This window comes from Oreochromis niloticus, unplaced genomic scaffold, assembly GCF_001858045.2.
Source record: "Oreochromis niloticus isolate F11D_XX unplaced genomic scaffold, O_niloticus_UMD_NMBU tig00000221_pilon, whole genome shotgun sequence".
NCBI lineage: Eukaryota > Metazoa > Chordata > Actinopteri > Cichliformes > Cichlidae > Oreochromis > Oreochromis niloticus.
The window spans coordinates 20,703-45,000 of record NW_020327093.1 but is presented as its reverse complement, the minus strand read 5'-3'; the positions used below and the strand labels follow the sequence as shown (position 1 = coordinate 45,000).

Here is a 24,298-nt window from a genome sequence, read left to right as displayed (position 1 = left end):
AGAACAAGGCACAACTTGCTATTGCAATAAACTATTATTTAATTATCCACACTTAACAACTCTTACACTTAATCTATAATAAAATGATGACAGAAAAATGTTATAGAAGCAAAACATTTCAGTTGTGCTTATTATTATTTTTATACTGGAATACCTCTCCAACAACTGGTACATGTGTTAATGTTACCTGTGCTCTTTGTAATCCAGCTGCTGAGGGATCCGCTGCCTTTAGTAGCCTCACACAGCTCCTACTGTTTCCTCCTCATGTCCTTACCAGCCATGTCTGGACAATGTTATATTATGAGTAATAATTCAAAAATCCATATACATAAAACACACACATGCACGCACACACAGTGACATTTTAGACCTTCTTCAGAATACTGTATATACTGTGGGCACAAGTTTCCATCATGGTGCTGATCCAGAATCCTTCCCTTATTATTTATTACTAGAGCTACAATAATAAAGCAATGAGGGGAAAAAAGTAATAAATATGAAATAATGTATTTATGATGATTCCATTTGTTTCACTATCCACTCTGTGCAGGGAGAAAGCTTATTACATTTTTAAACTGTAGGGATACAATAATTTTGCTGCTGTAAAATCAGCATTTTGTCTTATTTAAAATATAAATCTAATATAATCTGTTTCTTAATGTATGTTCTTTAAAATACAGCGTGTTTTTTTAAATATTATAATTATAATAATCCATAATTATGTGGACATGCATATTAGATCGTTTTAAGTGAAATATAAGCCCCCCAGAAAGGCAGGAAAAGCCCTGTAACTTACTTTAAAACTAAATATGTTGCCTAAAACGGTGACAGAGCTACAGACCCATGACAGCCTTACCCAGTGAGCCAGCAGCTATGACCAGCACTACTTGTGCAGTTAATAAAAGGACAGGTAAAGTTTGTCGCGCTGTTGCACACACAGCACGCTCATTTGTTTCAGTTCGTCAGTTGCCACAAGACAGCTTACCAACGTGTACGTGATAAGCTAATACTCCTGTGTGCTGTAGACTACAGTGTGCGCTGTACAGCTACTTACTGGTTTTGTCGCATCAGTCTGTGTCTCTGAGGTAATTTGTGTTTCTCCTACAGCTCCGGACCGCAAAAAATGCGCGTGCACTTTGTGAGCTCGTTCCCGGCTCGTAACCAGCGCGTTCTGCCGTCAAGGGCGATCATTGGTTAATGGTGATCATGTGACTGATGCAAGCCAGATCCTTTTATTTAGCAAAAATGTGATTAATAGTTAAATATTATTGTTGAGGGGCACAGACAGGACTCCACACGCACACACACATTTTAAAAAAAAATAAATTAAAAATTAAAAAAAAAATTGCCTCAACAAAAGGGCACTTTGGGCACCCATCAGGAAAGGGGCGGGTGCTCAAGCCCCTTCCGCCCCCCCCTCTGCACGTGCCTGGTAACAAGGGAGTGTGAACTCTTTCTTTGGGAAGACCAAAGGTGTGAAAACAGCTGTGTATTGCCTTTTGTTTCTGTAGAAAGTATTTACAGCCAGGGCTCTGCCGGTCATTTACCGCACGATGGCTGCTCTCACCAAGCTTGGGTTTTGCTGTTTTTTATTAAAGGATGTTAGCCACCTCTCACTGGTTGTCTGCAGGCTTTATTAAATGAAAACTTCCACAACAATAAAAAATCAGTTATAATAATTTATTCAACAAAAGTCAATAACTTAAAAGGCTGGAATTGTTAACAAAAACAGAGATAAACCCAAACAAAACCCTGGAATTCCAAAAGATTAAAAAGTTTTTATTATTTATACAAAAACCAAAACAAACATATGTAGTTTACTAATAATGTGGTTGTTTTCACTCCCTTCTTGAATTTCTATGAATTGCAGACTTTAAGACTTTCTGTCAGTTAATCTTATAGTTTCTGAAATTCCTAATTATAAAATTCTGAATACTGCTAAGGAAGCTTAAGAAAATATATGTGTGGCACAGGCAAGACAAAAAGCATTATTTACAAGAGTCTTTGTGACTTTTCTCTTCACATTTCAACACCAGATAAAAAATAGTGACAAATAAAGAGACGATTTTCTGCAGCATTAAATTGGATGAAAGAATTTTATTTTGCTTTATTTCATGTGATCATCTCAAATCCTTAGAATTCCTCTTCATGTTTGTGAGAAGACAGTCACATGATTATCAACACATTTTAAGAAATTCTTTTGAACAAGTAGTTAAGACAAGCCAGCAGCTTTAAACTGGAATCAACTGCTGAGTCTTCTCCTAAACGATACCAGCCTCAAGGTGTACAGGTAGAATCTTATTCTTGGATTTGTCTTTATCACATTTTATCATCTTTTTCTCATTAGGTTTTTCTTGTGTGTATGAACAAGGTTTCTTTATATCTTTTATCACACAGTCAAAACAATCATATGGTAAGTTAACAAATTCCTTTTTAGTCACATCTTTACACATGTTCAGAAATATTTGCTCGTCACTTTCGTTAATAAAAGTATTCTTTCCCTTGCACTTTCCTGGAGTGTTCTTTTTTGAATTTTCCCATTCATTGACAGCTCTCATCAAAGTAGCACAACCTTTGTTATTCTTTGCCTTCACAAGCGTGTGTTTCACTATGAAGTCGTCGTAAGTTTGTGAGAACACAGCAGTGGAGAGCAGCAGCAGCAGCAAACAGGTGCACTGAACCATCATGACTCCCTGGTGAAGAAAAGCAGAACATTTACATTAGTCTGATTTTTTTTATGTGCATTTTTAGTACACAAATCTAGTACAATAGCATCTAAATTGTGTGAAACCTATAACTGGTCATAAAATGAGATCAGATCTTCATCTGACACCTTAAGTTCTTAAGCAAATTACCCTTTAAAATTGTAAGTCAGTTACATAAATGCAGTGTTTCAGTGTTTTTCAGGAAACAAATTGACTATGAAGCTGTCCTGAGAGAAGGTTAAACTAGATGCCAGTGTAATTAAATGAATGAAAGACCCAGGATTTTTAAAGCATTTTTAATTTGCAGTCATATAAGTTACAGTTTTGCTATTATGTAAATAGACCTCACCAAATGTTTGTTCATTTACAAATTCCTGCATAGTGTTCATTTTTCCTTCATTCAAATCAGTGAAGAGAGGCATACATCCTTGAGAACCATGTCCTTAATCACACTGTGCTGCTAATGTTATATTAGAATCGAAATGATACGGCATCTCCAAATGTTCTTCTCTTTGCCTTCATGGTGAGTCTAGGAGACTGAATATAAAACATATTATACTTGCTATGGAGTGACAGATAATCTTTATCATTACGTAATATATTTTTGTGCTGTTCCACAGGACTTGTAGAGCTCAGTCTCACAGCTGTATATCTGATCAACATCTGGATTGTATAACTGAACTACAATTCAGTTTTTTATTCAGTATAAACACCAAATATGTTACACAACTATACAGCAGAACCTGTTATGTTTCTTATTTCAAACCGTATGTATAACTCAATTCAACCATAGTGCAAAAAGACCAGTACAGACACTTACTCTAGCCTGTTTGTAATGTAACATAAATCTGCTTAAAGAGAGAGGAGACGCAGGCTGCAGAGACCTGGTAAATTGAGTCTGTTTTTTTCTAATTTCTAATTTTAGCATAGACGACTTTGACTCATTGACACCAGTTCACAGTCAGTTTGTCAGGTCATTCTGAAACAACAAAAGGTTTTATATAAAATTTTCACACATTCTATTTTGGTTTCAGTTTATTTATTTAATCAGTTATTCATTTATTTTAAAAAGCAGCCATCTTGGTCATATGACATGGTAATATCAGAAAATTTAACCCACAAGCTAGCAAGAATGAATAAAAAACCAAACATCTGTGGATGTTTTGGTCCAATGAGGAGACAGAAAAAGAGAGTTTGACTTCCAAGACAAAGAAAGCTGCATTTAATAGACAATATCAGCGTTTATACTTAAAATACAGGTTTATCGCTACAGGTGATTCTCATGCACCAAGCCTGCTCTGCATAATATGTGGTGACAGTTTAGTAAATGAGGCTATGAAGCCTTCAAAACTGCTTCTGCATATGGAGACCAAGCACCCTGCAGTAAAGGCAAGACTTTGGAGTTTTTTGAAAGGAGAAAACAGGAACAAGATGGACAGAAACAATTGCTAATGGCCACCGCTTCAACAAATGTCATCATACCTAGTGGCTAACTGAATTGCTAAGGCAAAGAAACCTTTTACTATTTCTGATTCTGCCACTAAGGACATTTCCGTGAACTTCTAGGAGAGGCTACTGTTAAAAAGATAGCACATGTTCCTCTTTTGGCTAGCACCGTCTCTAGGCAAATTGAGGATATAGCAGACAACAATGAGACAGTTGTTGAAGTGGATTAATAAGTCACCGTGGTATACAATTCAAATAGATGAGTCTATTGATCCTGACAACACCACTGGCGCAAAACTATTAAAATCTCTGAATGATTACATGTCAGGAAAACTGAATTAGTCCTTTTGTGTCAACATATGCATGGATGGAGCTGCTGTCGTGACTGGAGGGATTTCTGGTTTAATTGCTCAGGTTAAGGAGGTTGCACCTGAATGTGAGCCTATGCACTGTGTCATTCACTGGGAAATGTTAGCTAGCTGAAAACTTTAGCTGAACTTAACAACATATTGAACAATGTCATTAAAGTAATTAATTACATCAAAGCAAATGCCCTAAACTTGCTCTGTTCGAGCAGCTTTGTGATATCATGAATGCAGAGCACAAACGCCTTCTCTTACACACAAGTAAGACGGCTATATAAAAGGAGATTGTTCACCAGAGTTTTTGAGTTACGAGAGCTGCTGTGGAGACTTCTTTCAGGTAAAAAAAGCTACAACTGGCAGCACATTTCAGTGATATGGACTGGGTTGCAAAGCTCGCTTACTTGTGCAACATATTCAATCAGTTGGCATATAAAGTAGCTACATTCAAAGCTGAGCTTGAATTGTGGGGACACAGGGTGTAAAAAAGGGATGCTTGACACGTTTCAAGCATTAGCAGGAGTTTGAGGGAGTCAAAAGTTCAGTCAAAACTGTTCAGTTTCATTGTGAAAAAAAATTAAAGATCACTGCAATCTTTGTGTTAAATTAGCAATAACTTTTTATGACTGACACAGCTTTTGACATGCAAAAGCTTCCAAATTACCTTGATTTGTAACTTGACTGATGAGTGATTGGTTGTCTAATTTGCAGAGGTTCAGACACAAGTTGGTCGTTTGCAATACCAGTCGGTGATGGTGTCTTCAGCAAGTGAAATTCTCTAAAGCTGGAGAATGGTGAGAGTAAATTCATTATGTAGTATCAAGATAACAGTCTTTTCAGTTTTAATGAAAATAGTAATAAGTTCTTCTCAGCAGAAACCCATGAAGTCTTGTATGCGATGCATGTAGCTGATGCAAGATTTGAATACTCGCAGACTCCACTTCATGCTATACATACAATACCTCAATATTATTTGAACTTATAACACCAGTATGAACTGGCTAACTTACTGCAAACAATACACCTGATTTCTTTTCTTTAGTGCACATCTACTTTGCAATATTCTGGTCAAATGTACTCTAATGCACTATGTTGGACTGGTGGAGGGCAGCTGTGGTGTTCATGGTCAGTGTAACAGGGTAACAAACAGTTTAAATTTAAGCAGAAGAGTGACTTACTAAGCCTTTGGAGTAGCTTTATGCTGTCTAAAGTTAGCTCATGTAACATCTGCTTGTATCTTGTTAAATCCAGCTAAATAAATCCATAAAGAGCAGTGAATCTTAAAGCTGATCATGGCTTGTGCACGAAGAAATCTACTGGAGTTCACAATAGAAATTCTTTCCAAGTATTCTTTTCCCAACCCTGCACCACCACAACCCATCTTTGGATTGAAATAATTTGCAGTCAGTGCTTGTGTGTTTTATTACACACAAGGAAAACATTATACAAAAGCAAATAGTTGTAGAGTAAAAACGTTAAAAATAACAAGTCTAAAGACTGACCTGTCTGCAGCTGAGAATCACCAACAAGTCCAAAAAGAAAAGGACAAAAAAGCAAAGGCACAAAAGTGAAAAAGAACACAGATTTCTGTCAGTCAGCCCTTTTTATACTAAACTCTTTGTACTGCCTTAGTCATAAATAGCTTTGGTGCACATAGCAACAGCTTAGCAACTACATTTCCTGCCCGCTTCATGTGTTTGAGCCCATATATGGGGAAAAAAACAACAACATACAGTGTTACAGAGACATGAATGTAAACACAGGCAGTACACTTAATTCCTCAAAGTACTTCCTGACACAAACAAATATGTTCACACATTATTCTGTCTACAGCTTTACAAACATTTGGTTTAATACTTAATAGCAAAAAAGTCATAACTTACTGTGCAACATGTTCACATATGAACTGATAGATCACAAACAACAAAGAAAAAAAAATCTTACATGAACTTGATAACTTAAAAATATGCTTTGTAAGTAAATTATTTAAAATTCTATTGTAAGGTTTGTTTGTTCATTCATTTAAGAAGTGCATTTAAAAAAGTTTGGAGTCATTGAAGATTATTATTTTTTGACTTTTTTACTGTACATCCACTTGTTTATGTTTTTATAACATTAATTGTTGCAGCCAGCGTTTGAATAGTACTGATAATGAAACTATAATATGCTCTTGTGGACTTCGAATAGGCCCACCTTCCACAGGAGGCGCCATAAAGGTTGGGCACAATGTGAAGCAGTCAGGAAGGGAGGCCCTGGTAGACCTATTCCAAGTTATCTAGGCTGGCCATCGTGACATGGTGGTGGTCCACAAAACCCTGGTTCATCTGGGTTTGTTGAAGGCATTAGGTTAGGCAATTAGGTGTGTGCATGGAGAGGTTCACAAATATCCGATAGTGCAAGAGGAAATAAAATATAAGGGAAAAACACATCGAGTTAAGGCTGCAGTGACTTCCTGCTTAGTAGATGCCTCAATTCTTGCGACAAATTGGTCCATGTTTAATAATTTGGTAGGAGAATGTTTGGGAATGCTTTCATGACAGATGGAGACATTTAGTGCCTGTGCTGTGCTCAGTGGTGGTGGTGGTGGTCATCAGACGTTGCTTCTGGGGAGGACAAATCAGTGACCCTGCTGGTCCCAGTCATTCCCTCCATGGAAGATTTACCACAGCAACACTCTCATGACAACACTCTGGAATAGATAATGGCCTGATTCAACTGACTGGGTATCCAAGAGGATCTGTGGTGGTACTGTGAATTCTGCTCGGAGTGCCAGTTAATATAGCAGCTGGATATTTCAAAGCGTGTTCATCCCATTATTTTTAATTGAGGTTCTGTTTGAGCGCATCAGCATGGGCCATTTCACTAGAGTGCATGGGATATCGCTTTGTTTTATTTCTGGTGGATTATTCAATTCATTTTACTGAAACAATGCCACCATGCAGCATTTCTTCAAAAAATGTGCTGTTTCAGGTCATCTGCTGATCCTGAAAGAGATATTGACTGGCCCGGGCACCTCATGCATGTCTCGCACATTAAAAGAGCTATACAAATTATTGGGCCTTTAGTCAGTTTGGACCAGCATCTATCACTAAAGCTAATAATGGCCTGGCGTATTTAGTTGTCCTGTGGTCATGTGAGTCAGCAGCACTAAACAGAGCTTTGTAGGGTGCAGAAAGTGAGAAAGTGGAGGCAGAGGTACCTTACAGCTATAAATGAAAAAAACATGACTATATATTAAAAACTAAAGAAAAAAGAAAACGATTACAGGGGAACTAAAACCTGAATCCCATAAAAGTTGGAATGTTCTTTAAATTTGAACAAAATTAAAGTTAAAAACTTTCAAATCACACAAGTCAATATTTTCAAAACAGAACACAAATAAAATCACAAATGTTGAAACTGGGAAATCGTACACCTTCATCCACTAAACAAGTTCATTTCAAATTTGATGCCTGCTACAGTCCCAAAAAAGTTGGAATGGGGCAACAAATGGCTGAAAAGCAAGAAAGTTTAAAAAGATTCAGCTGGGAGAACTTCTAGCAAGTAATTAATATCAAGTCTGCAACATGATTAGGCCAATTCAGGACCCGGAGAAGAGTCTGGTTGCTAAATTGGCCTGTCTGCAGTCCAGATCTTTCACCTACAGAGAACATTTGGCACATCAAACTACTTCAAAGACAATCATGAACTCTTCAGCAGCTGGAAAGGTATATCTCCAAAACTCTAGAAACTCATAACTTGGATGCCCAGATGTCTTTGAACTGTTTTGAAAAGATGAGGAGATGCTACACCATTGCAAACATGCCCCTGTGCTAGCTGTTTTGGACCTGTAGCAAACATCACATTTGAAATGAGCTTAGCTGGTGAATAAAATTGTAAAACCAACTTTTTCTATCCATGAAGCCAGATAACAAATACCAATTAGTTAACACACACTAATGTCTAAAAGACTTGGATGATGTGTAATTTTCAGCTTCAAAATTCAGATAAAACTGAGGTTATTGTACTCGGCCCTGAAAATCTTAGAAATATGGTATCTAACCAGATTCTTACTCTGGATGGCATTACCTTGGCCTCCAGTAACACTGTGACGAACCTTGGAGTCATTTTTGACCAGGACATGTCCTTCAATGCACATATTAAACAGATATGTGGGACTGCTTTCTTCCATTTGCGCAACATCTCTAAAGTTAGAAAAATTCTGTCTTTGAGTGATGCTGAAAAACTAGTTCATGTATTTATTACTTCTAAGCTGAACTCATTTAATCTGTTTTTATCAGGGTGTTATTATCAGGATGGCCAAAACCTCCCTGAAAAGCTTTAAGTTAATCCAAAATGCAGCAGCAAGAGTACTGAGAGGGACTAGAAAGAGCATATTTCTCCTATATTGGAACTGAATTTAAAGTTCTGTTCCTGACATACAAGGTCTTGAATAATCAGACCCCATCTAAACCTTATACTATCAACCCATTAGTACATTTTGCTCTCAGACTGTGGGCTTACTTGTGGAGTATTTAGAAGTAGAATGGGAGGCAGAGCCTTCAGTTTTCAGGACCCTCTTCTATGGAAGCAGCTTCCAGTTTGGATTTGGGAGACAGACACTATCTCTACTTTTGAGATTAGATTTAAAACCTTCCTATTTGCTAAATCGTATAGTTAGGGCTGGATCAGGTGACCCTGAATCCTCCCTTAGTTATGCTTCATATGATTGTTGGAGTTCTCTGTTTTCTTCGTATCATTGTAGGGTCTTTACCCAACAATATGAAACGCCTTGCGGCAACTGTTGTCGGTGCTATATAAATAAAACCGAATTAATCATAGTTTAGTATCAAGTCAGTTAAATCTGGGATATTGATCTGATCAGTTAAGTAACAGAAGGGGTTGTTCATCAGTTTCAGCTGCTTTGGTGTTTATGACATTAACAGGTGCACTAGAGGGGAAACAATTGGACGGCCCCCAAAACAGAAAATAATTTTACAGGTGGAGCCAAAAGACATTTTTCCCTTCTCATCTTTTCTGAATGTTTTTTTTTAACCTATCCTTTCTGGCTGTTGTAGCAAGCAGAGTCATGGTCTGAAAGCTTTGTTGTGCCAAACACACTTGCTTTGCCAAGAGGAGCACTATAGAGCGTCTGTAGGCTCATCTTGTTAATCTTTTTGATTTGTTTATGAATTTTACATAATTCTATTTTATTAGTCTACCTTTTATTAGATTATTTAAATTGGCCTACCTTAGTTGACATAACCCAACACTGACCATAAGGATCAGTATAATGCAGGGCTTTACAATAAATTCACCACAATACTGCAAGCTAACCTCTTATCCCACAAACTACAGAGTATTTTCATGTAACATTTAAATAACACAAAGTTAGTGTACTTTGTTTTAACCTCTCGTCTTCCTTTCCTGTCCTGTCTTTCTTATCTTGCTCCAACTCTCAGTGAAGTTGGCTCACTTTCTTTTCTCTCCCTTTTAAATACAGCAGCTGATCCTTTAGCTAGCAACACACTGTGAGACAAACTGCACACAAACAGTTTGTGTTTGTTGATGCTTGTTGAGCTGCATTTGAAATTACCTGACAGTGAAAAAATGTTACTTCCTTTAAAGTTGCTCCTGTTCTGTAACACTAGATAAATATTTTAAAGTACCAAGGCCACAACTTACGGACTGCACTCATTCCAGCCCACTTTGAACCAAAAGCAATGAGCCTGTTTTTAAAAGGTAAGGTGTATAAAGTACAGATATTTGTGCTAAAATGTAGGATGTAAAAGTAAAAAGTTGTCAGAAAAATAAATATTCAAGTTAAGTACAGATACCTGAAAATTCTACTTAAGTAGAGTAACGAAGTATTTAGCTGTTGACCCACATGAAGAAAGGCATGGGTCATTACCACCAGAGGTTTTGGGTGACAGAAACTACTGTCTATTATCTCTACTATTACTACTGTCACACTATGTCATAGGTCATATTGACGTCATCTGATGCAAGACGTGCCTGAGAACGATCTCAAAACTGGATTGTAGATGGCAGACAGTTGGTGTCATAAGCTGCCATCTCTGTTCAAAGATGGTTGTTCACAGTGGACATAGATGGCCTCTTTCACTCCTCTTTTAAACCATCTTTTTGGTCCAAAATTGATCTTCTTGAAAGAGTGACCTTTCACCTTTTGTATAGCTGAGTCATGCCCTGTCGAGGGGCTCTTCAATGTTTTTCAATGTCTTTTATGAAGTAATTGTTTAGTTTCTGCACTTCTACAGTGGGTAAACCAGACAACCTGCCTGTAATGAGGAACACCTTTTTTCTCTAACATGTTTACTGTAAGAATGTAAGAATAGACAGTTTGGGTCACTTCCACCAACTAATAGACTTTTCCTTTCAGCTGTTGAACAAGATTATGAATGTGGTCGTTTTTAAAGGTTTACCTTATCTATACCAGGCCTCTGCAGTCAGTTCCTCTACTCTGTTTGAAGCCTACATCTCAGTCAGGATTTGAATACAAAGGAACTAGAAGGAGTCACCTTGTATTTCAGTGGTCATCTGTCATAAAGCTGAAAGGTTCAGAAGTCTCTCACTCCCATCCAGCTGGTGCAACATCAGATTCACACCAGCATCATCTTTCTTGGTGAAGGCCTGTGTGTGTGTTAAAAAATCAGCACAGAGAGTCGATATCCTGTATCACACTATGTGATCACGACAACCTTAAGCAAGGATGTTTTTTAAATATAAAATCAGAATATATGAAGTCTTAAAAGTTACGTTGTTATTTCACATCCTAGTTACATGCATTCATACATTACTGTTGGGTTGGTGTTGATTTATAAATGTAGACAAACACCACAAATGTAATTCTTCAGTAAAGATATTTGATAGCCACACTGAATCTGCATCTCAGACCCTGCACACTAGCAAATCTTGTTAAAACAAACTCATCATAACTAATTTCTGCTTAGTGAGCGCTATCCATTTTACACATCCACATTATGTTAGCTATATAAAATTATGAGTTTGATTACTTCATTACTTATGAAGTTTGTTAATGATGGACTAAAACCAAAGCTGCGCTGATGTGATGTACTGATGTTAAATCCTTTAGAGATTAAAATCCTAATCCCAAACTTTCAAAGATAACTTTTGTCTTTACTCGCATTGTTTCTTAATAATAATTTAATAATTTAATTCATTTCCTTCCCATCCAGTTAGGATATGCAAATACAACATTGTATAGAGATCTGGAGTTTCATAAAACGGGGAACAACCACTCTGGTCCAAGAAAGGCGGTGTGCTCCAACTTCAGGGGGATCCCACTCCTCAGCCTCCACAGGAAGTTCTATGACAGCGTACTGGAGAGGAGAGTCCATCTGTTAGTTTGACCTCAGATCTAGGATGTGCATCACTATAACAAAACTACAATTATCATCCAAAATTATAGCTACAAACTCTATATACACCCACTTTATTTCTATTTTAAAAATACTTTAAAGAAACTGTTAAAAGTTTGAGCTGAAATATGCTGGAACACCTTTTTTACTGTAAAACCTGCTATGAAAAACAAACTGCATCTACATGCTGTTGTGGTCGTTTCTCATCATATTTACACATTTATGTTTTCTAATCACAAACAGAGAAGTGGTAGGCTACAGTTTCTTAGAACTGGTGCACAAGTGACTCACAGCTAACCGCCCAAATTATTCATGCCCCCTTCCTGTTTGTATGTTTTCTAGAACAATATCTACCCTTAACCTAATCTTTCTGCTCAAAAGTGATGCAAACAGTTGAGGCCAAAGTTATTAGCCCCACAGGAATTATGGAACATTTTGCTAAACTTCTTCCCAATGTTTGAAGCTTGATATAATCAAACATTCACCAGTGGTATTTAGTAGCTTTTTGTACATTTTGTAATATAAAATACATTTTTAGGCTTGCTTTATATCAAATATAACAAAAAATGGGGTGATCAAAAATATTAACCCAATGTGAATGTTTGCTTTCAAAACACCTAGAGTGATTAACCAATCAGCTTTGAAACCACGCCTGTGCAGTCAATTGGCTACCTAACAACATTCAGTCAGCATAAAAAGATTCCAAGGAACAGGGCACTTGAACACATGAGAGGAACTACTGTTACTGACCATGCCAAAGACAAAGAAATCAATCTGGAGCTCAGAAGATAGTAGAGGCTCATGAGAAGGGGGAAGGCTACATTGCAATTTCCAAGCAATTCACAGTGTCTAGAACTGCTGTACGTTGCACCATTGCCAAGTACAAGGAGACAAATTCAGTAAGAAATAAGCGCAAGATTTAAGTCAGCAGGGCATGACTGTGGATGGCGTGCAGGTGCGTCCGCCTTCCCTGAACGGCACCCAGGCCACACCCTGCCAAAGGGGGCTAATAAATATATGTATTCATATGTATACATATATATATATATATATATATATATATTATATATATATATATATATATATATGAATACCAAGGAGATGCTCTGTCCCCACTGCTGTTCTGCATAGGCAGTCATAGTCTTGTCATTGACAAGACTGGCTACAGATACCGACTACGGAATGGAGCAGTTGTCAGCCACCTCCTGTACATGGATGACATCAAGCTGTATGCCAAGAGTGAGTGAGACATCGATTCACTGATCCACACCACCAGGATATACAGCAATGACATCGCAATGTCATTCGGACTGGAGAAGTGTAGTCGGATAATAACAAAGAGAGGGAAGGTAGTCAGAACTGAGGGGATCGAACTACCAGAAGGCAACATTGCAGACATAGAGGACAGCTACAAGTTCCTGGGGATCCCGCGGGCGAATGGGAACCATGAAGAGGCTGCTAGGAAAGCTGCAACCACCAAGTACCTGCAGAGGGTCAGGCAAGTCCTGAGGAGTCAGCTGAACGGTAAGAACAAGATCCGGGCCATCAACACCTACGCCCTGCCCCTGATCAGGTACCCTGCTGGGGTAATAGGCTGGCCAAAGGAGGAGATAGAAGCCACTGACATAAAGACAAGAAAGCTCCTGACCATGCATGGAGGGTTTCACCCCAAGTCCAGCACCCTGAGGCTGTACGCTAAGCGGAAGGAAGGAGGCCAGGGACTGGTGAGTGTCAGCACCACAGTCCAGGATGAGACAAGGAACATCCACGAATACATCACGAAGATGGCCCCAACTGACAGCGTGCTCAGTGAATACCTCAGGCAGCAGAAACCCAAGATAGAGGAGGAAGGCGAGGAACCATCATGGAAGGACAGGTCCCTGCACGGTATGTACCACCGGCAGATAGCGGAGGTGGCTGATACCCAGAAATCCTACCAGTGGCTGGACAAAGCTGGACTGAAAGACAGCACAGAGGCACTAATCATGGAAGCACAGGAACAAGCACTGAGCACAAGATCCATAGAGGCTGGGGTCTATCACACCAGGCAAGACCCCAGGTGCAGGCTGTGTAAAGATGCCCCAGAGACAATCCAGCACATAACAGCAGGGTGCAAGATGCTAGCAGGCAAGGCATACATGGAACGCCATAACCAAGTGGCCGGCATAGTGTACAGGAACATCTGTGCCGAGTATAACCTGGAAGTCCCGAGGTCAAAATGGGAGAAGCCCCCAAGGGTGATGTAGAATGACCGAGCTAAGATCCTGTGGGACTTCCAGATACAGACGGACAAAATGGTGGTGGCTAACCAACCGGACATAGTGGTGGTAGACAAACAGGAGAAGACGGCCATAGTGATTGATGTAGCGGTTCCGAATGACAGCAACATCAGGAAGAAGGAACACAAGAAGCTCGACAAATACCAAGGGCTCAGAGAAGAGCTCAAGAAGATGTGGAGGGTGAAGGTGACGGTGGTCCCCGTGGTAATCGGAGCACTAGGTGCAGTGACCCCCAAGCTAGTGGGTGGCTCCAGCGGATCCCGGGAACAACCTCGGAGATCTCTGTCCAGAAGAGCGCAGTCCTAGGAACAGCTAAGATACTGCGCAGGACCCTCAAGCTCCCAGGCCTCTGGTAGAGGACCCGAGCTTGAAGGATTGACCGCCTTTACTGACACATTGTAGATAAGTTTACTGCAGAACGACACAGCTAACAGTCTCACACATTCTTCAGACTTTGAAGTTTTGTGTGTAATGGTTTAGTCTCTCACACCTTCAAATCAAATCAAATCAAAATTTATTTATATAGCACATATTAAAAACAACAAAGTTGACCATAGTGCTTCACAGTCAGTAAAAGCATGAGACAATTAAAACAAAACAATAAGAAAACAGGGCAGGAAACAAAAGGTGACAACACAACAAGCCAGATAACAGCCAACTAGTTAGAATCGAAAGCCAAAGTAAAAAGAGAGGTTTTAAGACGTGATTTGAAAGACTGGATAGACTCGATGATACGAATATGAACAGGGAGGTTATTCCAGAGTCTAGGTGCTACGGTGCAAAGGCCCGGTCACCTCTCGACTTCAGTCGAGACCTAGGTTGTGCTAGGAGCATGTGATTGGACGATCTAAGTGCTCTACTGGGATTGTACAAGTGGAGGAGTTTGGAAAGATAGCTGGGCACTAAATTATTTAAAATTTTTAAAAGTGAACAAAAGAATTTTAAAATCTATACGATATTTAACAGGGAGCCAATGTAAGTTGGCTAAAATTGGAGTGATATGTTCATAGATTCTAGCACCTGTTAAGAGACGCGCAGCTGCATTCTGAACTAACTGAAGCCGGTAAACAGAAGAGTGCTGGAGGCCCAGATAGAGGGAGTTACAGTAGTCCAGTCTTGATGTGATAAATGTGTATATAAGCTTTTCAAGGTCCTTTAGAGGAAGGAACGACTTTGCTTTGGATATCTGACATAACTGGTAAAAGCTGTTTTTTACCAGTGGAGACCTGTTTCTCAAGTTTAAAAGAGCCATCCAGGAACACTCCGAGGTTTCTTACAGTGAGCGAGAGATGGCTAGCAAGAGGACCTAGGGCATCAGCTAACTGGTCTGGCAGAATGTGACTATCAACAACTATGATTTCGGTCTTATTCTCATTCAGTGTAAGAAAATAATGTGATAACCAAATTTTAACTTCATGCAGACAGTTGAGCAGAGGTTGCAAAGAAGCAGACACATTGGATTTCAAAAGTGAGTAAATCTGGATATCATCGGCATAACAGTGAAAGGAGATGTTATATTTTTTAAACATGAATCCCAACGGCATCACACTGAAAAAAAGGGATTGGCCAACTCTTGGATTTACGTAAGCATCTTGCGTGTATTTAACATAAGTGCCTCATGCTTTAAAGTTAAGTGTAACTATATAGTGTAGAAACTACATGATATGCAGAGAGGCTAGATTAAATTGTTCATATCATGTTCGAGTGAAGTAAGTCAATAACTTTCAGTCTCGTGCGCTTTGGATCGTGGTTTCAGGAAGGCATCCATCTCAGTCAAATCGAGTAGCCGCTTCTACTTTTTTTTGGTATACCGAAAAAAGTAAATTGGGTGGTTGTTACATTAAAAAAGTCTAACTTGTAATTTAAACACAATAATTTCATGTTTCTATGAACGTAATTAAATCATGAAGGATCTGTACAAAAGTCAACAACTTAATTTGTCCTTGTTGAGATGACATGATACAATCTAGTAAGAGTGGTTAGTTGCTGAACTCATGAAATTCACAAGATCGCACGAGATGTCAAACTGCAGGAAAATCACTGGAGTTATAAGAGGCAGACAACTACACACACACCACGTGTATGCTATTGCTATTTATTGTGGTTTAACCTGTCAAGGACAAAAACGTACAAAAAAATTCTGCATCAAGCCTTGAAATCATAGCTTTCCTGCTTTTGTTAAGTCTGGGTTGGTGGCATGGTGGTTAGTGCTGTTGCTTCACAGTAAGAAGATGCTGGTTTCAAATACACAATCTGGCTAGTTTGCACTGGTTTCTCTCTGGGTATTCTGGTTTCCTCCCACAGTTAAAAGTCATGCAGTTGTTAGAGTCAGGTTAATTGGTGATTCTAAATTACCTGTCAATGTAAGTGCAAATGGTTGTTTGCGATAGACTGTGAGCTGTCCAGGGTGTACCCTGCTTCATAACCTATCACTTCAGGGTTATTTCCCCCCTACAACCAGGAGGATGGTAGTTGTTTAGATCCATTCAATTCTCATGGTAACCAGACTTTGTTGAACATTATGTAATATGAAGACAACATGTAGTATTTAAGTGACCAAGTAGTATTGGGGTAAAAGTTATTGAATAGTGTTGAAATAAAATGACAAAATTGTGAAGGATTAAAATATTCCAAGAGCTCAACTTACTTCATCTAAACATGTTTCAGTTGCGTTTTATGAACACAAAATGCACATGTTTATTGAATATAAAAAAGTTGTGTTGATTGAACTCAATTGTTTAAGTTTCTGCCAAAGCAAAACATTTGTGTGCAACCAATGTCCACTATTGAATCAAGTAAATCCAACATGGCCTTTTTTTCAGTGCATGTACAAAGAGAAAAGAGCAGGACCAAGCACGGACCTTTGAGGGACACCACAATAAATAGGGGCAGAGGCCGAGGAGTGTTGCCCCATAGCAACAGAGAACGACCTCTCTGAGAGGTAAGATTTAAACCAGGATAAAACCGTACCTTTGAGACCAACAACATGTTCCAATCTTGATAGAAGAATGCTGTGGTTAACCGTGTCAAAAGCAGCAGTCAAGTCTAGTAAAACTAAAACCACGGAATAGCCAGAGTCAGTGGTTAAAAGAAGATCATTAAAAACTCTAAGTAAGGCTGTCTCTGTGCTGTGGCGAGGTTTAAAACCAGACTGAAACTTTTCGTTAATACCATTTGCATCTAAAAAGGTCTGAAGTTGTTTTAGAACTACCTTTTCCAATATTTTGGATATAAAAGGGAGTTTGGAGATCGGCCTGTAGTTAGTGAGAGCATTAGGGTCAAGGTTTTTCTTTTTCATAATAGGTTGCACAACAGCATGCTTAAAGACAGACGGTACACAACCTGATGACAATGATGCATTCAGTAGAAGTAAGATACAAGGATCTATAGTATGTAAAGCTTCCTTAAAGAAACGAGAAGGAAGAATATCGTGCGGGGAACCAGAGATTTTAAGATGATCAATTATATCTTTTAAAGCAGAATAAGACACTGGCTCAAACTGTTGAAAGACAGTCGAGCATTCAGAGACTGGAACTGGGTCTAAAACTGATGATGAATGAGATGGATGAGAAGCCCTTAGCTGAGATTTTTTCAGAGAAATACTTTAAGAATTTATCACAAAAAGCAGGGGAGGCATCCCTACAAGTGATAGTGCAAGGGTTTATCACAGAGTTAAAAATATTAAAAAGGGCTCGAGGGTTGTGGCTATTAGTCATAATAACACCTTACCCTTTTCTCCCCAGTATCACAACAGTATGATTCCCAAAGTACGGCTCAATAAACAAACAAAGACTCTAAAGTCAGAACAGAAAGATACAGTTGGAATATTAAAGATTCATTATTGTGTTTTTATGATGCGTAGTAAACTACCCCCTCTTCTTCTTCTCTGTCTTGTTGCTGTTGTTGTGTTGTGTGTGTCTGTGTCTGTGTGTGTCTTAGAAGTAAAATTATACATTAACCATACTTACAAAAAACATTTTGAATTTCATTTAGAACTGAGATTCTAAGTTATAAGCAGAAATCTTATGCTCAGCCAGAAGCATGTTTCCCCACTTTCACAATGCTAAGGTGTCAAATCCACGACCTCAACAGATGGTTTGTCACACAGGGGTCAGAAGGGCAAGTCTCCCTTTACTGACACAGCCTCGTGCACTCTAAGATTTTTGAAGTTTTTGTGTACAATGGTTTACCCACAGACGTAACTTCCCTTTTTTGATATAGATCACTCCATCTGCATATTTCTTAAGAAATTAAGCGTGCTGCATCTTTATTAAGCTTTTATTTATAAATGCCTACACAATGATAGACACTATGTGCTCTGTGACATTGTGGTCTTCTACTTCTGCTTCCATTGGTTTGCATTTTAAACGCTCAACCTTTTAGGTTGTTATGAACGGCTTATATTTCTAACATTTTTTTTAATTTTTTGTATGATAGAATGACTTAAGATACGAGATATTTAAACAGTTATAAAGGACAGTTTGATGACCCATACTACTTTATGTGGCTCAAATATTTTAAGGATAATGTTTCTTAATGTAAAAGTGCAAAGAACTTTTGCATAGGATACAACATTTTGGAAACCGTTACCCCAGAACTTGTTGAACCTCCTCAGATCCTGTACTGTTATATCTATGAATGTAAGGTAAAACTTTCCACAGTACTCCCACTTAAGTAAGTAACCAAACACATAAATTCGCCCTTGCCAATAATCGACTGTTCCTTCAAAAAAGTAGCACAAACAGACGACTGACTCAGCAATGACCCAAGGCCGATATTCAAGCAGAAAAAAGTATTTTTTTTTGTGCCTTTACAGATTAAAAAAAAAATATGTTCACTAATACAACAAGACCCGCGCCTTCAACGCACATTCAAATTTTGGAACAGCCTCAACCATTGTTACCATTGTTTAATGGTTTCTAGCTGCTCTCAAAAGTCATTCCTGCTCTTTAACCATTTGCTGCTTTAGCTTTTTGGTAGTCGTTGAAATGGTTTTATGAGCTTTTAGTTGAGATTATCACATTTCTGTGGAAACCACACATGTCTATATTTAAATTACAGATCTGGAGGTACATGCCCCAGTACCAGTGGCATTGGGGTTCAATCAATCGAAACGCACTGTGGGAGATGTAGCTTACAGTCAACATGCGCTTTTAAGCAGCATACAGTAAACTTATTTTAAAACAATCTGGCACACACTATCAGGGGCCACAAAATGACATGGCAGGCCACATTATGTTTTTATTGACATATTACTTTGTAAAAAGCGTGTTGCTGCAGAATGTAGCTGTATAATCATAAATTAATGTTTTTATCTATAACATATCAAATTAATGTTAAAAAGTGTAGCTGGTCATTTAGTGCAGGACACTATTATGGAGTGTGAAAGAGAACAGTCGACTAAGACCATGATGAATGTTTCTACATCATCTGTAAAAGGCCTTTTATGCGGCACGTGTCTACCAAATTTCCCCTTGTGGGACAATTAAAGGATTATTTTATTCTTCCATTACTTACGGCCATACCACCTTGAACACGCCTGATTTTGTCTGATCTCGGAAGCTAAGCAGGCTCGGGCCTGGGCAGTATTTGGATGGTAGACCGCCTGGGAATACCAGGTGCTGTAATTTTCTTTTTGAACTTCTACACACAAACTGCAGAGGACGCTGCTGCTCACTCATGGAAAACAGCATTAAATATATGTATACATATATATATATATATTAGGGATGGGTATGGAAACCCGGTTCTTGTTGAGAACCGGTTCCCACTGTTGCAATTCCTTGGAATTGTTTGCCATTTTTGCAAACGATTCCCTTATCAATTTCAGTCGCCCCGAATGACGTCACCACGTTGCGGAGCGTCATTTACCTGGCAGGGCGCCTAAGCGGCTCAAATGCTCAAAAGTTTGGTTTTACTTTACGAGAACGGATGACAACAGGGCAACTTGCAATACTTGCAAAGTAGATATTTCATTTAAAGGAGGAAACACTACGAATATGCAAAAGCATTTGCTCACAAAACACGCGATAACCTTAAATGAATGTCGTGTTTTTAATTCCGCTCCGGACTCGTGAATCTCAACCCAGCAGCAGCAGCGGTAACGTTTGCACGTCCTCTCCCGTTAATGCGGCAGGTAAATAATCAACTAACAGTGCATATTATGTTAGCGCGATCTGCCTTATTACAAAACCTGCCATTACTGTGCATTTAGGTGACCATGATAAGAGAGACAGAGTCTGGCTGGCTCAGATGCTGGCAGTTCTCGCTGCAGTCTACCGGTAGCGTCTCCTTTCAGGCCAGGATAGATGAATGTCACCGAGCAGTGACTAAGTTTGTGGTCAAAGGCTTGCACCCATTTGCCACAGCAGATGCCCCGATTTTCGGTAAGTGAATGTGTTTAATTGTAGGCAGGGACATTACTGGATATTCTTGTGTAATTGCTACAGAATAATTTATGTTATACTTTGTTATTGCTACAGAAGAATATTTATTTTATTATTTTACATTTACAATTTGTTTTTCCTGGGGACCCTGTGACACCCCATTGAAGAGCCGTAGGCTGTGGATCTCTTAAGATCTCACTGTTGGGTTTGTAAGGCCATGTTACTCCTAAATTTCTATCTTGTTCAAAGAGAAGGTATAAAACAAAGTTCTAAGCTAATCGACCTTAGTGTTCTCCTTTTTTAAAAAGAATCGATAAGAGAATCGATAAAGAATCGAATCGTTAAATAGAATCGAAAATGGAATCGGAATCGTGAAAATCTTATCAATACCCATCCCTACTCAAGAGTTTGCAAAATATATCCTTTCAAGATTCAAAGCTAAAAAATTAGCTTACTCTTCATTATGATTGCGAGCAGAAATAATCTGACCTGTTTTTGCATTTAGATCTTACATGATGTGTGAAGGATCACTCAGGCAGACAGAAATCAGCCTCGAGGCCTGTACTAATGTTTATTGAACTTATTTATAGTGAATCTGCATACAAGAAAATCACTAACGATGGGACATACTAAACATTTGTGAGAAATCCAGTATGTTTTTTTTATGAAGCGTGTATCAAAGCTTGCTGATTTAAGAGCGAGTAATGTCTCTGATGAGAAAATTATTAGTCTTGCTGTTTCAGAAAGTGGTTTGAGTGCTGGTGTGATTAATGACCATATATCTGGCATTGAATACCTGCAAAATTTGCCTGCTCATATTGGAGATTCACCTGTTTCACCTCTTTTGTTGTGTGTGCCAAGCAACTAGGGTACAACAACGCCTAATCTATATAATCTAAGCAGAGGTGCATCTATCCAAATCTTTACAGGCTTTCTGCGGGATACCCATAAACCCCTGCCTTCTTAGGACCATGTGAAAGGGTTTTCTCCGGAGGTGGAGAGGTTATTACCCAAAAGAGAAGCCGGATGAGTCCAAGCACAGTGGAAAAAATATTATTTTTAATTACATTTTATTTATATAGCACCAAATTGCAAAATCAGTCACTTCAAGGTGCTTTATATTGTAAGATAAAACCCTACAATAATACAAGGAAATCAGAAGACCCCAACAATTATATGAACTCCTATGAGCAAACAGGGTGACACACAGACAGGTAGGGATGGTATTCTCAATACCACGTTGAGATCCACCAATCAATCAATCAATCAATCAATCAATCAATCAATCAAAGCTTTATTCGTCACATGCAGGTTGCCCTGCAGTGAAATGGGACCCCCCCGACCTTACACATACAACACAGACATTACATGGGGATACCGGTCGGAGATTGGTAGCATTAGAGAAAAACATTGAAATGTACATTACAATGGGAAAGTACAAGAGGAAAAAAAGAGACCCCTACTCATGCTGTGCTTCCATGGTAGGACAGCATGAGAACAGGAAACAAAAAAACTCCTCTGCACAAAAAAGCACATGAATGTTCACAGCACAACATTATGAAGGACATGACAAGCCACGGGGATGGGTGGGGGGTGAGGAGTTATCCGAAGCGAACACAGCAGCCGCCCTGCACAGCGCTATCATTCCAGCGCGGCACATAGACCCGCCGTGTTCCCCCGCAGGAAACAAGCATCGAAGGCGTTTGGAAAGGGAGAGGGATCAGTGTTTGCTTATCAGTGTAAATGTATGTGTATGCGTGTCCATAGTTCAGCGGAGACAGTGTCCTTCGCCCTGCCAGGCTAAGTAAACAGTCTACCAGCCAACCCAGGTGGCCTTGCATGGGATGGGAAGGAACAGTCATAACATAGTCGTTATCAGGGATTGTTTTTGATCGGCTCCAGCCTTGAGCCCGCAGCTGGCGCCGAAGGGGTAGCTGTATAATGATGGTGATTTTTCTTTTGCAAACAACTCATAAGAATTTCAGGCTGTTTTTTAGCACTCCGACACTGGTCTCTCAATCTCCTTTTTTATAGCTTCGAGTTTCTCCAAGATGTTATTAGCCATCGATCCCGAGATCTTGTCACTCTGTTGCTCACAAAGCAGATCCTGAGACCTCACGACCGCAGCCAACTGATCCGAGATGTAGTCCAGCTTCCTCCCTGAGTTGTTGTTTTGGGTGGATTCGTTCCTGATGTAATCCAACATACGCTCAGAGGTGTTAGTTTGAGTATTCACTGCAGTCGTAAGCGCCTCCAAGCTCTGAACCATGCTGCTGCTTTCAGTGAGCCCTTTCTGAGAACTCGCACCTCGTCCAATCGTTTCAATCCCAGCGGGCAGCCTTGTGGGGATTTGGACAGCCGGCTCCGCTCTCTCAATTTTCCGATAAGCCAGGGCCAAGCCAGCTCTGATCAGCAAGAACCCTGTTACCATGGTTCCGAATAGGTAGATATCTTCAGCGTCCTCGATCGACAGTCCCGCCAGGCACACGACCCTCCAGTTCTGCCACCCGTCCATCGTGTATCCGGCAGGGAAAGTCCCTCCAGGGCACTCGGGCTCTCCCGAGCCCAGACTTCTCGTTGAGAAGATGGTGTCAATAGCGTTCAGAGACCAGTTGATCAAATCCATAATTCTCTTTTAGGTTTTAGACACAGACTGTGAGAGAGTGTTCCAGGGAAAGCAATAAAACACAGACAAGACAAGGACACAAGAAGCTAAGCAGGGAAGATAAGGGCAGGAGAGGAGAAAAGTGCGACCGCCTTCGCTGAGAGCCAAAGAAGTAGCCACCATCTCTAAGCAGCACATCGAAGGCAGATTCTTGCAGATTAATTGCATGCTGTGGGTCAAATGTTTGTGCATGTTGGAGGCATCGCCCCTTCTTGTAGAGATCAGTGCTGGGGTTGTTAGTCAAAAAAGTAATGCATTACACATATTACACAGGACACTGTTCTTAAAAGTATTGCAATGCATTATTTACTCATTACATTACTTAAACTGATTACATTACTTTTGTGTTACCCTGTAAAATAGCTGAAACACATTGTCACATATTAACCATTTAACAGTATAAACCTTAGGAAACAGTCCCACACACCAACACAAATCCTGATCCTAATGAGGACACACATATGAACTGTCTCTTAGTATTTAGTTATGAACACAAAGCAAAAATGAAAGCCAGCCTTTAAAGCGATCACCACAGTGATTCTACTTTAGAAACACGAACAGGTAGAAATGGAGGCGTCAAGCCTGATTGTTCATCCTGATTGTTTGGCCTGCAAATACATAAAGAAAACCTTTTTTTTGTAAAGCAACAGAAAAGCCAGCTATGAGTGACGAAGTACATTTGCGTGATGCGGTCATGTAAGTTTCTGAAACACAAACAGAGAAGTGGTACATTTTCTTAGAACTGGTGCACTGGTGATGCAGGAGATAATTTAAATGATTATATAAGGCGGTGCTGCTGAAATGTATAAAAATCAAAGTGGCAAGAACCAAGTGTTCTTTGTTCCAGTTTGACTGACTTGAACGTAACAGCGTGTCTCAGCTACACTCTGCTCATCTCGAGTCTTCGCTCCTCATTTGGTAAGAATGTTTTGTTTGTACAATAAAAATATTTAATTCTCAACAGGCTCATGTTCTACACCTCCAAGGAAGTATAACAACCCTCTCCTGCCTCACTTTACCTACTTTTACAATCCAGACATGGGCTTAAAAACATGCTGACATTATCTGGGTTCTGT

General features: G+C 39.3%; 1 long non-coding RNA gene and 1 pseudogene across 1 annotated transcript; one reads left to right on the top strand and one right to left on the bottom strand.

The window, feature by feature from the left end:
- Nucleotides 1-2,079: 2,079 nt before the first annotated feature.
- LOC109200226 (uncharacterized) lies at nucleotides 2,080-6,179 on the bottom strand. Its single transcript, XR_002060420.2, has 3 exons — nucleotides 6,016-6,179; nucleotides 5,178-5,297; nucleotides 2,080-2,693 (listed from the first exon to the last, which is right to left on the bottom strand). It is a non-coding gene; the product is annotated as an uncharacterized LOC109200226 (long non-coding RNA).
- Nucleotides 6,180-19,682: 13,503 nt separating this feature from the next.
- On the top strand, nucleotides 19,683-19,801 carry LOC112844449 (uncharacterized; annotated as a pseudogene).
- Nucleotides 19,802-24,298: the final 4,497 nt, after the last annotated feature.